The 17,072-nt window shown below is 52.3% G+C and overlaps 1 long non-coding RNA gene across 1 annotated transcript; it reads left to right on the forward strand.

The window, feature by feature from the left end:
* Window positions 1–3,812: 3,812 nt before the first annotated feature.
* Window positions 3,813–7,658, forward strand: LOC109497903. The gene is made up of 3 exons (XR_002740898.2): window positions 3,813–4,955; window positions 5,817–6,002; window positions 6,213–7,658. It is a non-coding gene; the product is annotated as an uncharacterized LOC109497903 (long non-coding RNA).
* Window positions 7,659–17,072: the final 9,414 nt, after the last annotated feature.

The raw sequence follows: 17,072 nt of genomic DNA on the forward strand, positions 1-17,072 counted from the left end.
TACACCCGGGGAGGCTCGTCTCTGACGTCAGGGGCAGGACTTTGGATCGCGGCCCCGGTCCATTGTGCTTCTGGACGGGCTTACCACCACAACCCCCAAGGGAGATAATCATTGAACAGATAGCTGTTAATGAGTGCTGGGCGGCCTAGAGTCGCAGACCGGCCGCGACAAGTCCTTGCACAACTTGTGATTGACTAAACTTTGACCCAGTTCACTCTGCTGATGTAAAACAGTCCGTCCTTCCACTGACAGGCAGGTGGGATCCTGCGGGCCTGGCTGGAGCTCCTCCCGGACATCCAAGGCTCCGGGCAGCACATTCCGTGTACCGATGGCCTCTGGCTGGCAGAACGCCGCCACGGTGAGGTGTCACCCCACGGTCAAAACCTATGGAAAGAGAGCGCCCAAGTATCAGCGAACGCGTGGCTCATTGGGAAAAGTCAGACCTAACGGGGGGCAAATAACCTTCCAGAGAGTCCCCTGTAGGCCCCCCGCCCAAAATATAAACTTGTGAGGGCAGGGATTTCCGCCTCTTTTGTTAATTTTCGTAGGTACGAACTGACAAGGAGACCGAGGCCCAGAGAGGCCCAGCGGCTGTTCCCAGCTCCTGGCTGTAGGGCGAGAGAGGGCAGATTGGAGCCTAAGCACACGGGGCTCTGGAGTACCGCCCCATACCGCCCCTTGTGCGGTGCCATTCCCTTTTCTGGAACTTTCCGCGTACCCTCCAAGCAGGTCCGGGCTGGATGCAGTTGCTTCCCTTTGCCCTTGCAATTCTGAGCGCCTGGGGAGTGAAGGGGGCTTGGTGGTTTCGCTAGATTACCCTTGAGCAATGAGACCTTTATAACAGCTGTAAAGAATGTGCTTTGCAAGCTGTAGGAGCTTCGGTCCAATGTAATGAATTCTGAAGTCGCTTGCTGGCATTTCGAGATCACTGGGTGAGAAGTCGGGAGCACGGAGCCAGGCCCCGTCTCTCCACAGGGGACCCGCCGGCACGGTCAGGGGGTGCCCTGTCCCTCGGATGGGGGGGGGGTAGGGATTTACCTGCCTCCACCATGGGGGGTTCAGAGATAATTCCGTGACTGTGTCTGTAAGGAACTGTAGAAATACAAGACTCTGAGATGGGCCGCCGGGGTGGCTCAATCAGTTGGGAGTCCGACTTCGGCTCAAGTCACGATCTCATGGTTCGTGGGTTCGAGCCCCGCGTCGGGCTCTGTGCTGACAGCTCAGAGCCTGGGTGGAGCCTGCTTCGGATTCTGTGTCTCCCCCTCCCTCTGCCCCTCCCCCGCTCGTGTTCTGTCTCTCCCTGTCTCTTAATAATCAATAAACGTTTAGGAAAAAAAGGTTTTCATTTATTTAAAATTACTTCCTGTTTAGGTCACTGGAATTCGTTCTTAGAGGTGCGGTCAGCCGTCTAAGTTTGTGTCATATCTAAATTCAAGCACGAGTAGTGCTCAGCGACCAAGGGACACTTTCTGAGCATGTGACACCGGTGAGATTAGCCGTTCAAATGCACAACCATAAACACGCAACACACACATTTATACCAGTGCGGTTTCTCTCACCAAATGGGTAGAGGTTCCCATTTTGCTGATAAAACCTTAACAGGTTTGATTCCCTCAAAGAGCACGTAGCTTGAACACAAACTTGAGAAACCAGAACTTACCCGCATTTCTAAATGCTCCCCGTAAATTCAAGGTGTTTATGCTCTGAGTCTTCCTGGAGAGAAGTAGCTAGCTCAATTAAAATGTAGGAGCATCGGTCACCGCCGCCCTCCAGCCCGTTGTCGAATTACCCACATTTGCCTCAGGGAAGGATGGCATTATCCCTTTGCAACCGTCCGTCATCAAGATGTGAAAAGGCAAACTGGGTTGCGGATTTCCCTGAAAGCCCTGGGTTTGTTAGCAGTGTTGCAGACAGAAACTGGGGTGTTGAGGACACAGCAGAAGTAAGGACAAACTTCATTTACCCCTCTGTTGATGGGGCCCCGCCTTGTCTCTCTCCCTGGAGGATGCCTGCCCCGTAGGGGACTCATTAAGCAATCATCTCAAGGGGCTGGGCCGGAGACATCTGGATTGCCCCCCATTTCCCCCGTAGGCTAAGTTGTAAGGAAGACCACCGGCTGGTCCACCCCCTGCAAGGAGTTTTCATGCTCCCGGTGTGGCTGGGGACGGTGGACGGCGCCCTCTGCTGGGCTCACGATGTGAATTGCATCTGTCATCTCTGGAGTAAAGGCCATAGGGACCCCTGACTTTTCGGGGGTGGCTTGGCCCCCTGTGTCCTGAGATATAAGACTGCTCCTCTTTTTAACAACATATAAAACGTTGATCCCAGACAGAACTGGTTTTTGTTGCAAGAAGGAGAAAGAAACAGGAGGCACTGGGGAAAACAAAGCTTCAGACCCCAAAGTGACTTCTCCACTTCCCCTTGTGGGGTTCCACACCCACTTGGCGGTGGCGGTTAAGCGGCAGGCTGGGTCTGAGGGTCTGAGGAAGGAGGGCGCAGGCCTCCGGAATGCCCGAGCAGAGCAGAGAGGTGACGACGGAACGGAGACCGGGGCAGGGCTTGCCAGAACTCAAAAGGTGTGGGCAGGTGAGCGTGGGGGTGGGGAACGGCCGACTTCGGGGTCAACAGTGGGAGAGGAAGCCCTGAACTTGGGTAGGATCTCACAAAGGATGCTGGGAACAGTTTGAAGGAGACAGGCAAGGGTGGTTTCTTGGTTACTTGAGGGCTGATAAAAAAAAAAAAAAAAACCCAGAGAGTCCAAAGACCGTCCCCACCAGTGCTTGGATTTCCTGCGAGTCTAGATGGGTGGTGTCCACACTGTGCTCTGAGGGACGTGGAAGGATTCCACTGAGCCTCCTCACAGCGGAGGGGAGGAGGGCCCCGTGGGCCGCGCTCAGGCCCTCCTCACAGGCAGCCCTTCTGACTTCATCGGTGGCACCTACTGGGCGTCCAGATTGGATCTTTGTTTGAACCAGAAACTCAGCCAGAGCACATTCAAAATCCACCAATCACAAGCAACTCTTTTCTTGGTGACATAAAACAGGGGAGGCTCCGAGGCTGCAAACAGGACATCCTCCCAAGCTGAGGCTCTTAACGACACGATCGTGGCCTCCCCTCACCACCCCGCCCCCTCCCCCACTGATCGGGGTGACCGCAAAACTGCCCCTCGGTTCAGGAATCTGAACTCGGAGGAAACCACGACCCTTCCTCGGTAAAGATGAAAAAGGACAACCGTTTTCCAGAAGGTGATGAGAAACTAGCGGTGTGAATCCCACGCCTCGTCCTGGATCCAAAGGCATGTGTGCAAGTCAACTCGGACCTCTGTGGCCTCCAAGGGCGCTGACTGGCCCAGCCATGGAGGTTTCCAAACAGCAGGAAAACATGTTCAGCTGTGCAACGATTTGCCACGCAATCATCTGCCAAGGCAAGCCCAGCGGTCCACCCCAGTTGTGTTTGTTCAGGACAAATATTTACCTGTTTTACATTTATGGAGTAATCCTAATGCCTTCGCAGTCTGGAGGGTATTTTTGCAGAGCTGAATGAGTCTCTATTCCGGAGCCATAGGATCACGTAGTTGAAAAAGCCCTGAAAATATTATGTTAATCCCGCTTAACGGGGAGAGGGGGTCTCCTTCGGGGAGGGGATTCAAGGTGTCGGAAACCAGACAGGGACTGCCTCTGAATTGTGCACTTGAAGATGGGTTGGGTTTTTTAATTTTTAATGTTTATTCATTTTAGAGACAGACAGACAGACAGAGTGAGTGAACAGGGGAGGGGCACAGAGAGAGGGAGACACCGAATCCGAAGCGGGCTCCAGGCTCCAAGCTGTCAGCGCAGAGCCCGACGCGGGGCTCGAACTCACGAACCGCGAGATCGTGACCTGAGCCGAAGTCGGACGCTTAACCGACTGGGCCACCCAGGCGCCCCGTAAGACGGGTTGGTCTTATGTGTATTTTCCCTCAGTTAAGAAGCAAAGACGATTCTGAGGTCCAGTCTTCTATTCTGAAGGTGTGCCAACAATGGCTGGGTGTAGGGAGCGGATGTACAGCAGAGGCTTCTCAGAAGCCCTCCCTAGGATGTGGGCAGGTGTCCAACACCCTCCACCCAGCCACCACCCTGTGACCTAACCCTTTTCGCTTCTCTCCACAGCCTGGCAACGTCCGAAGACCGTAATCTTGGACTGAATGTGCACTCACCCAGCAGAGACAGCAAATTATATCCTCAGGGAATCTTCCCTCAGGAGGGCCACGGTTTTGTGGGCATATTCTTTCCACGGTGAAGAAATAAAAGTGAATCTAGGGGTAAACCACTTTGCTCGGTGCACGTTCACAAAGCCTGATCTTTGCCGCGAAGATGGGCACGTAAGGCTTGTTAAGTGAATGTTAATAACCAGGTGTTCGGACCTTCTTAGAGGGCTGGTTATCTCCCGTTTCAGTCATTAGTGGCCCGTGGGAATAGTGGCTCCATAAAACCTTGTGTATTTTCTTTTGAGATTTCTCTGTCAGGCTTATGGCGAGGCATACAAGGGGCGCTCGCCACCCAGAAATGATGCACGTGGGGGACTTCGACATCACAGGCCACATCCGTCCCGGGAATGGCCTCGCCCTTCAGAGAGCAGTGTCACCTCCACAAGATGCCGGCTGCTTATGCGGAGGCTGTGGCACGAGGAGATGGCAGGAGACTCACCGTCAACGTCGGGATGAGCAGATTCTAGAACCGCTCCCACTCCGTGCCCAGCGTTGCTCTACTCTGGGCAGCGAGAGACAGCGACACCACTTTGTCTGAGCCATTTGGATCGGGTGGCCTGTGGCTTGCGGCCAAATACGTCCTCAGGGAGACAAGGCTCACGTGCCCAGGCGACCCAGAACCCAGACTCAGGAGACCTGAGTTGATTCCAGTCCCAGCTCCCCCGGAAATTTAACCCGATGTCACTCTCTTTGCCTGCACAGCGTGGAGGTGGGTAAGATACATACCAGGGCCATTTCCATCCATAAAGTCCCGCTGGGGTATCTCTGTCCACATTCACTGGCACGGAGCCTGAGGTCCGTGGTGGCTTTGGTTTTGCCTTCTCTCCCTCTCTCCTCCTTTGGAAAACTGGCCACACCGTGCCGGCTGAGTCTCTCTTCTTGTTGGAAGCCGGGGCGGTCTTTGTTTCCGTGAGGCATGGACGTCTCCACGTGGGAAGTCGAAGCCACAGGCCAGGTAGCATATGTGCACAACTACATTGGGTGGAAAGTGACAGCTCATCGGGATAAGACAAAACTAGGGTCTGCCCTGATCTTACAACCCCCGCCTTAGTTCTCTCTCTCAAGCTGTATGTTATAGACGGAGCAGACCCGGGTTGTGGCCCGAATCACTCGTGTCTCAACATTCCCTCGGTTCCATAGTTTTGTTTGTGTGCGACTTTTAGTGTTGATGGGGGGCTGGGGGCTGGCGGTGCGCAGGGCCCCGTGTGTGTGTGTGTGTGTGTGTGTGGACTCTCGTACATCCCCCAGGATGTCCCACATAGGAGCTCATTCTAGACGACCGGAGAAACAGATGTCCCCAGGGCTGGCGTGGAGTGTCCCTGGACGGGTCACTTATCCTCTCCGATCTCGGCTTCCTCATCTCTACACTGTCTCACGGGGGCCCTTGAGTTCAGGTGCCACAGAGTCAGCCAGCATATCCTCTGACTTTGCAACAGAGTGAGAGATTTGCCGTGAAATGCTGTTGCAAACGCACTCGCAGAGAAAAGACGGCAGCACCCGGCAACGCGCGGGGCGAAAAGAACTAATTGCACGGTTACCGCAAAGACAATCCAATGCCCTTGTTTTGCAGCGAGAAAATGGATCCACTTTGCGGCGCAGTTAACTCTATGGGAAACAACGATAATTGCTCTGGAACCGAACACCAGCCTCCCCCTGCGCTCACTGAGAACGAGGCAGATTCTCCCACTCGCCTATAATGTGGCTCAGAACACAAATGCCTTTTCTGGTCCGTGCTGGGAATCATTCCTGAAACTCAGTAAGTCTTAACACGCCCCCAGCTCCTCTCACCAGGGGGGCGGGGAGAATTCATCCCACGGAGACCCAGTGACGACAGCCCCCCGGGGTGGGGGTCCAGCCAGCAGGTCTCATCGGGGGCTGGGGCTTCTAACTTAGCTGTGGAACCCTGAAATGTTTCCAAGTTGAATTATATAGAAATCGAGGCCCCTCAGGACTGTTGTTCTCCTAGTCTGGTACAGAAGCAAAGGCCGCTTCCTGGGTCGAGGGGTCTCCTTTGGGGGTGAATCAACGTCCTCAAAACACGCAGAAAACCCCGTTTGTCTGAACAAGGACCACAGAGTCTGGTGAAAAAAGATGCCTGCCCACAAGCCCCCCTCCCCAAACTGGCCTTCGTTGCCTTGAAGAGATAACCAAGTAAGATAAGTGCTAAAGGGGAAAAGAAGCCTTGGTCTCGTGTTTCGGGTATTCAGAGACAAAGTGCAATTGTCAGAGGCATGAGAAACCGGCCGTGGGTGCGGGGAGTCACAAGCCACACGGGGGTGGGGACAACTTATCTTGTCAGGAAGTCGGCATGTGAAACAGGAGCAGGGCAAGGGGCGGACAGGGGTCCCTCTGGACCCTCATACGTAGCAGACCCCGGGATTCTTTCATTTCCAACCAGGTTGACTTCGGTCCTGCCATTCTGCAGAAAGCCGGCCAGATCAGGTCAGTTTCTTTCCCTGGCTCGCACAAGGAAGCTGTGAGCTAAGAGTCCTCTCTCCGAGCCCTTCTGTGCCTCGTCCAGAGCTGGCACGGCCAGGCCCGGCAGGGTCTAGGGCATGGGCACGTCTCCGGGGCTGGCCTCAGCTCCCGAGCCCCGTGGGCTCACTCTCCAGCTAGCAGGCCAACTGTTCGGGGCTGGGGAGCAGTGGGCAGGTCTGGGCTTCCAGAGACCGACTTCTCGAGAGGCGGGACAACCTCGCCGAGCGACCGATCCTATCTGGCTGTGAAGGTCACCAGAAACAGGGACTGGCTCCGCGCTTTGACCTGCAGGTTGGGCCCGTGGTGTCCTTTGGGGAGGCAGTAAGAACGTAGCCAACGGCACGCAGGAGGCAGAGACCTGCCTTCTCTCTTAACCATGTGGCCTTAGTCAACTTCTGATAGGGCAAAGATAGGATAAATTTGGCAGAGAGGGAAAGGTTAGGACCTGAGGTCCCCGGGTGGGGAAAAACACACATTTTGGAACAATGCTGGGAGTGTCTGACCACAGCAAGCCCCCTTAGGCCTTGCGGTTCCTCTTGAGAATGTAACAGGCACTACCCACCCCCCCTCGGGTTTCCCTCAGGAATCCGACCATCAAAATACCTGACTAAAATAGGTGAACCATAAAACTCACATTATAGGAGGGACAGTATGACCACCGGCCGGTTTCTCACACAATGGAGCCGAGCCAATCAGGAGTGGATGACCCAGCACCGAGAGCGATCCAGCCAAGAAGGTTGGACCTGAGAAGGAATGAGGCGAAGGCAAGTGGGGTGACCAGAACCCTAGAAAACAAAGACCCTTGCCTACAGTTGGGGGCGTTCACTTTTGAATGCCCCCTCTCGGGGCGCCCGGGTGGTGCAGTCGGTTAAGTGTCCGACTTCAGCCAGGTCACGATCTCGCGGTCTGTGAGTTCGAGCCCCGCGTCGGGCTCTGGGCTGATGGCTCAGAGCCTGGAGCCTATTTCCGATTCTGTGTCTCCCTTTCTCTCTGCCCCTCCCCTGTTCATGCTCTGTCTCTCTCTGTCCCAAAAATAAATAAATGTTGAAAAAAAAAATTTGAATGCCCCCTCTCTGCAAAGAGAGAGTTTCCCATTATTCTTACTTTCGTATATTCTGATTAACCTCTGCCTGCTGCTCATTTAATTCTGTCCTCTTCTTCCCTCTTCGACACGGAGAGACAACGAACCCAGGGTATCGAGGTAAAAAAAAAAAAAAAATCCTTCAACAAACTCCTACCCTCTCTTCACTCCCTCTTCTGTTCGTTGAGGATAATCCCAGTACTTGCTTCATGGGGTAGTTCCAAGGATCGGGTCTGGTCAGTCGACAGCAGGATCGGCGCGGTTGAGCAAAACGCTCCTAAGTAGCTGGACAAAGCACCGATGCCACGGGCGGGCACGAATTCTTTTATTCGTGGAACAGGGGAACCCTCTGGGGTGCTGGGCGTGGCGGGGAGGGGACAAAAAGGCCAAGGCCAAGTCCCCAACTTCTGGGAGTCCGTGTTCTCCCTTCTTTCGACAACCTCCACACCGCAAACCCCGCCTGGCACATAGTAGGTGCACAGCAAACGCCCCCTCGGTAAGCCCAGCTGGGGAGCCCAGTTCGACACGCAGATGACTAAGCACCAAGTGCTCTGTGCAGGCGGTAGATACACCCAATAAATGTACCCACTCGCTAATAAATCCCTGCCCACAGAGTAATGGTGCTATCACCTCGGGTTTCTATTTAACTTCTTCCATCTGCTCTCCTGTCTCCCCTTCTTCTCGCTCATTTCCTTGAGTCAGATTTATGTTATTACACGTGCAGAATAACCTGCTCACTTCTCGCTGCTCACGCTGACGTTCCCCTGCTCATCAGCTCCCCGGAGCACGTAGCGCTCGGACTGATTCGAAGCCGCCCCGAGCAGACATTTTTCTGCGCTGTGTTGTTTACTTTTCTGGAAGTCCCACGGCGCGCTCTCATAATGGCAAGCATCAAGAGCCGCGAGCCGGACGCGCGTTCAATGAAACAGGTGCACTAAACAGCCCGAGCCCTTTTCCAGGTCCTGAGTTACGGCCGAACTGGCTCCGATCAGCAGAACGTGGGAGCTCCTGGGGCATGGTGGCACAACTTCTGGTGAGGGACGGGTCTCGACAGCCTTGACGAATGGCTGGAATCATCTTCCACCTGCCCGACTCATTCCAACCACAAGCTGCCGAAAATACCCTCTCTCCGCTTGCCCTTTGCTGAGTGCTGAGGCACGAACCAAAGTCCGTTCCCGAGCTGGGCACCTAATTTTTGTTAATAATATCTTCACTCTATCAATCATTGTTAACTAACGGGAACATTTGAAGAAATTAATTTGAGCCCGGCGAGAGGAACCATCGCAGCTCATTATAAGTCTCCTCCCCAATGAACTCAGCAGCACTGACTGCATCACAAAGACGCACGGTGACTCAGGCTCGCCCGACTTGACTTCCTCCCACAGAGGACACTTTCTCCTTCAGAGAGCCGCTTCCTATCCCGGGGCTGTGCTAAAGGCTTCTTAATTCAGGTTTAATGGGGGTTTCTCGATCGTCCACCTCATTCTCCAGAAGCACTGAGGTGGCCACAGACCCCTGATGATGTGGGTGCCGGTGGGGGGGGGGGGGAAGAGGGGCGTCTAAAATTCAGCTGACACTGAGGTCGGCCTTTCGCAAGGTGGCCCCTACATTTCTGCCCAAGGGTAGGGAGCAAAGAAAGAGGCAGATGCTGTAGAAGGGAAGGCCATGGAGCCCCTCGTGCCCCCGGTACCCTGCCCATAGGCCCGTTACCCCAAGCCAACCTGAACATCGCCAACTGAAAAGCCCGCCGTTAGTCTCCCCAGGCCTGTAGCATCTTGGGAACGAGATGGCTGGCCGTGGGGCAGCCCCTGCGGAAGATCACGTTAACTTCCGCTCAGCAAGCCACAACCTCGGGATGCAAGTTCAAAGAGCTGTAGAAGCATTCTGAGCATTGAGCATTTTTCAACAAAAATCGTAAGGAGCCACGAGCAAGCGAGATTGGGTTTGTAGTGAACTGTCCTGTGGTGGTCCGTGAGAGACTCGGGTGCTTTGGGTCAAAACCTGTTTTTAAAATATGTGCGTCTGATGATTTATTTTTTTTTAAGTTTATTTTATTTATTTTGAGAGAGAGCATGCGCACGCGTGCGAGGGAGCACGGGAGGGGCAGAGAGAGATCGGAGAGAGAGCATCCCGAGCAGGCTCCACACTGTCAGCGCAGAGCTCGACGCGGGGCTCGAACCCACGAACCGCGAGATCATGACCTGAGCCGGAATCAAGAGGCGGACGCTTAACCAACAGAGCCACCCAGGCGCCCCGTAAAATATGTGTGTTTGATGATTCATCTCAAATACGTCTCTGTTTAGACACGGCTGCGTACGTTTTGAATGTGTGAAGCCTGTTCCAGCAGCCTTAATGCTTTGTTTTTTCCTTTCAGGTGAAAATCCCAGGCGCCCTTTGTGTTAAAACGAGTTTTCGCAGCTTCCACTTGCAGAGAGAGCCGGATTACATAATTGCATTCAGGAGGCCACCACTAGAAAGTAGCTCGTGTGCGCGATCAACGCTAAATTCTTTGGGGAGGGGGGGAAAGAAACACACCTTCTCGGACTTTCTTTGCTGTACTCTTCGCAATCGAGCGCAATGGCCATCAGGGGTCTTCTTCTGAGCTGTCACATTGCTTAAATGAGTACATGTCGGACATTTCCAGAGGGGCGAGCTCGGTAGGCACCCAAAAGGGAAGGGTCTCCTCGAGGCTCTGACCGGCCCCGTCGGGTTGGGTTTTTCGGAACGAGGGCGTAGAGCACTTTAACTTCGGAGCAAGTTGCCCTCGTTCAACACGGAGTTCAAAGGCACTCAGACACTTGGAGGGAGAGGAGGGGAGAAGTTCTAGGCTTTGCTCCTCACAGGCGAACACCCCACGGTGACATCTGAAAGGCACTGTGGAGGTAATGACTGCTCCAAATATACTTAGAAACGCTTCGCTCTTCATTGTTCTTTACGTGTCTCATTATTGCCATGTCAAAAAAAAAAAAAGTTGCAAGGGACACATGTTGTTCCTCTGAAAAAGAAAGTCCAAGTCCGCAGGTGAAACCTAAGCGTATACGCGGGAAGCGGAGGCCCGAACGTCACCTCCGTGAGCACAGAGACCGCATCGCCTCTGGCTGCGGGCCTTGTAACAGAAAGGCATTTCAGTTACTGCGGGTTCGCCCATCGCTGCTCCATTCCGCCTTCTGGGTGCCTGGGATGCTTATCGGTACAGATCTGAGCACAATCCCCAAGGAGCGAACAGAAGAATCCTGAACATTCCAGTCCATTGTTTCAGTAACACGGCCCGGCCCGTCTGCTAACTCCACTGTCCGTATCAGATTGTGGTTCGGTCCTTGGGAGCTGCAAGGGCCATCGCCGCCAAGTCAGCTTCCCTTCTGGGGCTTCAACTTGAGCCACCTTTGTCCTGACCTCAGGACCTTTGCTCCTGCTCTGCCTTCTGCCCCGAGGAGCACTGCCCCCTGGTGTGCGTGGCCGGGCCTTTTTGCCATTCAGGGGTCAGCACTTCGCGGCACCCACCAACACCCGGTCCCTTATTGTGTTTCCTTCCTGCCACTTATTACGTACGTGACATTTGTGTCTTCATTTGTCTACCTGTTCCATTTCAGAATCCCTGACTCAAACATCAGGCACGCAAACTTGTTCTGAGCTCATCTCTCCGAAAACACGGTACCGGGCCATGAGTCACCTTAGACGTGAAACCAAAAGCTCACTTTATGTTAGTGATTCATTTGTGTTTTTGAAATTAAACAATAATTTCCTTTATGCTCTGTTCGCTTATATAACCGTGCCGGTAAAAACTCCTATGAGTCAGGAAGGAGAGAGGTGGGGGAGGGAGGGGGGTCTTAAGTTCATCTTTTGTCATAAGACGATCAGTCACCGCTCGCCAGATGTCAGCTGAGCACCTCAAACACGCGCTGTTTTAATGGGACCTTCTTCTGGTCGTTATTAATTAATTTACTCATTTATTCACTAAAACTTTCAGAGTAATTTACCATCTGAAAAGAGGGATGACAGCAGAAATAGGGGTGTGTGGCAGAAAGTCCGCAGTAAAAGGCCTGAATGAGCCACTTTAGAAAATACTTAAAAATCTTTCAATAGTGAAGGTATAAAAATTAAGGGGAGACGAAAAGCAAAGTTTTGGTGGTAAATTAGAATATGATAATACATATGAAATGCAGGGACTTTATCATTTGCAGTAAAATCGTTATTCTAATAGCACGGTATTATAAAAACAAGAAGGTGAGTACAAAATCAGAGGAAATCTATCTTACCTTGTTGGCATTAAGGTAGAATAAAATTACACTCAGAAAACAAATTACGCCTTCTATTATTCTCGTGAAACCTGCGCTTGGCCTGGGCAGTCCGCTGGAAACTTCCTTCTTTCTGCTGTGTGTCTCCTTTAGTGAGGACCTGTCACCGACCTGCTCAGAGGTCTTGCCTCGGGGTAGACAGACAGACATGGGACGGGGTCTGAACTGGGTCCTGCCCCGGGAAGCTCACAGGCCCCCCACCTCTGAGTGTGCTGGCTTAGAAGCTGGCAATAATTTCGAAGTCGGTATTCCTCTGTTCGTTTGGTCATGACCTTTGAGAACTGCAGAGAACCTTCTAGAAGGAGTCTGAGTCTCTCCTCAACCTGCAGAGGTCACTGCGGCCGCGGACGGCGCGTGACTCGGCGTGGGTTCGAGGGCACGCGGGGGAGCCCCTGTCTCTCCAGACCCTACTCTTGGCGGGACACCATGACTGAACCACTCTGTGCACCTGAAACTCGCCTGAACCACGGGTCTTGGCCAGATCCCCCGGGGTTGGCTGGGCGCACTGGCGGCATTGGAGGGCGGCGGGGTCCTTTGCGCAATTTGTCCCAAGAGTTGAGAGCGACCCACCCGTTTCTTTTCTGGTGACGTGCCAAGCGACACGGATGCCGTCCAAGTCTAGGCGGTCCGTGAAAACCCCTCCCTGTGCCTGGAAACTCCACTCTGGCCCTCGCGAGGAAAGGCACATGTAACCACATGGCGGTGGCTTCAGAAGGGGGCCCAGGGAGGTTGGAAGCACAGAGCCCTTGCTGTGTGGTCCAGCAAGCTGCCTCAGCGTCCTCATCTGAAATTCGGGGAGAGGGGCGGCAGGTACTGCGTGGGGCCGTGGTGAGAGATCACCCACGGGAGCCTAGTGCTGGATGTGCAATCATGGCCGACAATCATGGCCGCGGCCTTGATCTCTCTCGGCTATTCTCTCTCCCGGTGGAGAACCAAGGAGATCCAGCGCGACCTCAGACGTCACGCTGGCCCTGAGCTTCACTGACACCTGCGAGCTGTGACACTGTCCCCCGGCCGCGTCGCAGAGCGCAACCCACAGGACACCCCCCCCCCCCCACCCAGCACCACTTAGCCACCGCCGCCGCCCCCCCACCCCCGGGAGCGCCAAATCTCAGGCTCTCCCGATCATGTTTCCAAAATGAAAGTACACTTATAATTTGTCTGGCTTCTTAATTTCTCCTAAGACAACGTGGCAGCCTCCTCTGCTCTCCCCCTCCGTGTCGGCTTTTATCACGTCTTGCTCTGGCTTTCCATCTTTCCTGCTTGTCTCTGTCGCTCAGCCCCCGCTGTATTCAATTGTCACTTCAGTATTAGCCCACTGTCTACCTGGCAACCCGCTATTATGCACTTAATTTATTACTTGGTTTCCTACCCCGATCTTGTGATTCATTTCTAACCTTCACTGACTGTAACGTAACTCCTTCGCCGTCGTTCTTTCGTCCTCGCCAGCCCCCTCAACCTTCAACTTTCGGATGACAGCTTCAGTTAAGGCCTGGAAAACAGTCGGATCTGCAGCCCCCAGGTGACGGTCTTGTTTTTCACTGAGCAATCAGTTTAATCAAATGAAGTTCGGTACTTAATGCTTTCAAGTCCTTTTGAATAAGATCGGAAGAGATAAACAGGAACCAAGGAGGCAAAGAAGGGAATCGATGGGTCCCACAGGCAGGTATTAGACCCAAGGCTCAAGTCAAGACACTGCTGTTTTCAGCCAGACCTTGCTGGACCGTGCAGCCTAGAAGGTTACGCAAGTACAGGTCAACGGTCACCATACCAACGGTCCCTCCGAGCGTGGGTTTCTATTTTTAGAATCGTGTGCGACAGTTTAAGAATGAGGAATCTTGTTGTTTTAAGGATGCCACTGTAAAGCAGCACAGGACTAGACTCCCCAATATTCAGATGAGGAAACTGAGGTCCAGGGAGGGTGAGAAGCTTGCATGAGGCGTGGAGCCTGCTGTCTTGGCTCTAAAACCCAAACTCTTTCAGCATCTCAGCACCTGGAGGCAGAACTTTTTCTTTTTAATGTTTATTATTTATTTTTGAGACACACAGAGAGAGAGAGAGAGAGAGAGAGGGAGCATGCACACACATGCATGAGTGGGGAAGGGGCAGAGAGAGAGGGTGAGAGAATCCCAAGCAGGCTCCGCGTGGTCAGGGCAGAACCCGATGCAGGGCTCGAACTCTTGGCCGTGAGATCACGACCTGAGCCGAACCCAAGAGTCAGATGTGGAAGAACATCTCTTGATTTTCTAAAATCCTGTCTCAAGTGTTTCTGGTCATAATGTCCTATGACGCTCGCTCCCTTTGCTTTCTCTATTTATTCGTCCCTGGGGTGTCTGTCCTCTCCTTCCCTCTCTCTCCATAATGCCTTTGTTGAGATACAACCCACACACCCTAAAACACATTAAAACTATACATTTTGGGGCGGTACCTGCACGGCTCAGTCACTTAAGCGTCCGACTCTCGGTTTTGGCTCAGGTCATAACCTCACGGGTCGTGAGATCGAGCCCCGAGTCAGGCTCCACACTGACAGCACAGAGTCTGCTCGGGATTCTCTCTCCCCCCTCTCTGCCCCTTCCCTACTCGCACGCCCTCTCTCAAAAACTAAATAAATAAACATTTAAAAAGGTATACATACAATTCGATGGTTTTTACTACATTCACAGAACCGCACAACCAGCACCCCGATCACTTTTAGGACATTTCGTCCCCCAAGAAGAAACCGCCTCCCCCGTGAGTGGTCACCCTCCCTCCCTACTTCCCCCTACGTCCCTGGCAACCACCAATCCACTCTCCATTTCTATGGATTTGCCTGTTCTGGAGATTTCATGTAAATGGAATCATACGGTGTGTGGTCTTTTGTGATTGGCTTCTTTCCACTCAGCATAATATTTTCCAGGTTCATCCATGTTGTAACATTATTAGTCCCTCCCTCTTTTTTATGACTGGATGGTATTCCACTGTATGGATGTGCCACATTTTGTTTATCCATTCCTCTGCAGAGGGGCCCTGGGATGGCTTCGACGCGGGGGCTATACCGGTTCATGTTACAGACCGCTCTCTTTGTATCTTGTAACGATGCTCCATTAACTTAGCCAACTGCAGCTGGCCCAGCCCTCTCTTGCCTGTCTGGCCCTAAGTCCTGACCTGACCAGAGACTGAGTATCTCTGGGTCGACCACCCCCTCTCCAATCCTCTTTAGCAGGCATTGCTTCTTCTGCCTTAAACTTGACATTATCTCTAAATGGCAACATGTTTTGTGAAGTGTCCTCCGTGACATTTCTGTTTTTCCTCTACAGCTCCCTTTCTGTAGACCCGCTTAAAGATCTTTTTAAAATTCTGATATGCCAACCCATCCATTCTCATTTTGCAGATCCACGAGACTCTGTTGACAGGGTTTCGTACGGAACGTTTCTGCCTTCTGTCTTTGGACACCCCCCGCCCGCTCGCTTCCCAAATTCAATCTTTGCCACTGGGAGAAGTAGGGAAATCAAAGGCTGTTCAAAAATAATGAAGCTGAATATCCAAGAAATTAATATAGCTTGTTAGAAACACAACCTGAATCTGGCCCGGGTCTGTTGATGTCCAGTCCCGCGAGCTTTCTGGTGGACCTCACAGCAATGATTCAACTCACTGGGGACAGATAGAGCGCTGGTGTGTGTGAACGGGAATTAAAATTTCCTTTTAAATCACTTATCTTCCAATGAAACATCAGTAGGTAACACGGGACCGAATTAACACTGGGTACAAAAATGGTGTCATGATACGAACATTGCACAGCTCAGAAATGTGGAACGGCTGCCCTAGAGAATAGGACGAGACAGCGGTGAGCTGGCAAATCACATCAGCTCCATATCCACTGCTAGTAATTCTGACAGAGGCTGGGTTAAAGTTTACTTCTTAAGATCTTTTAAGAAAGGCTTTGCTGAGCAAATTAACAGTGTCAACAAAATTTCTGGTGACTGTTGAAACTATTTAAGAGCACAGGCTGTCTCCAAACACATTAGGCAGACCAGGGACGACGTACGCACTTCTCTCTCCGTGGGTATTGTAGACGGACATAGAATCAGCAATCAACACGGAGCTCACAAAATGAAGTTCTGAGTCACTCTTGTCTGTTTCCTTAATATCTCCCTAAAGGATTTATTTTATGAAGTCATAGTTTGCCAGGCCACTTCTTGCTTGGTTTGAAAGTAATAAAATATCTTTTTTTAATTGGCAAATAATTTAAAATTGTACCCACTGAGCCAGGCCTTCTCAGATGTTAATCCAAATTACAATGGGACAAACGATTCCAGTCGTGATAGAGAGATTTACAAACCACTGCGTTCCGCTGGTAAGGAACATTCTAAATTGGACAGTAATGCAGACAAATAAACGCGTTGGGATAATAGAGCAAAAACCCAGAGCTTAGACACATTAAGTTAAGCTCTGTCCTTAAAAGCCATTTTGCGGTAAATATCGACAGGCCAGACAAGGTGCCTCTGCAATTTAGAATAAGATTATCACTGGCAAGGAGAGGGAAGAGGGGGGAAACTATGGAATCTCAGTTAATCCGCCTGCAAACACCCAACTTGGGGGTAAATCAGGGCCCCCATTGTACACAGGCATCTGCGGTCTGGCGTGCTTCCTTCCCGTCCCCGAGGGTGTAATGCTACTGCCCACTGTGGGCATCCACACACGGAAAAGAATGCACCCTCTAAAGAAGTTATTCCAGGGGTGCCCGACTTCGGCTCGGGTCACGATCTCACGGTTCGTGGGTTCGAGCCCCGTGTCGGGCTCTGTGCTGACAGCTCGGAGCCTGGAGCCCGCCTCGGATTCTGTGTCTCCCTTTCTCTCTGGCCCTCCACTCACACTCTGTCTCTCTCTCTGTCTCTCTCTCAAAAATAAATAAACATTAAAAAAAATTTTTTTTAATGGACAAAGGAGAGCACAGGTTAAGTCTAGAGCAAAACACCAGGCAGGTAAGAGTGTA

Source organism: Felis catus, chromosome A3 (genome assembly GCF_018350175.1).
Source record: "Felis catus isolate Fca126 chromosome A3, F.catus_Fca126_mat1.0, whole genome shotgun sequence".
NCBI lineage: Eukaryota > Metazoa > Chordata > Mammalia > Carnivora > Felidae > Felis > Felis catus.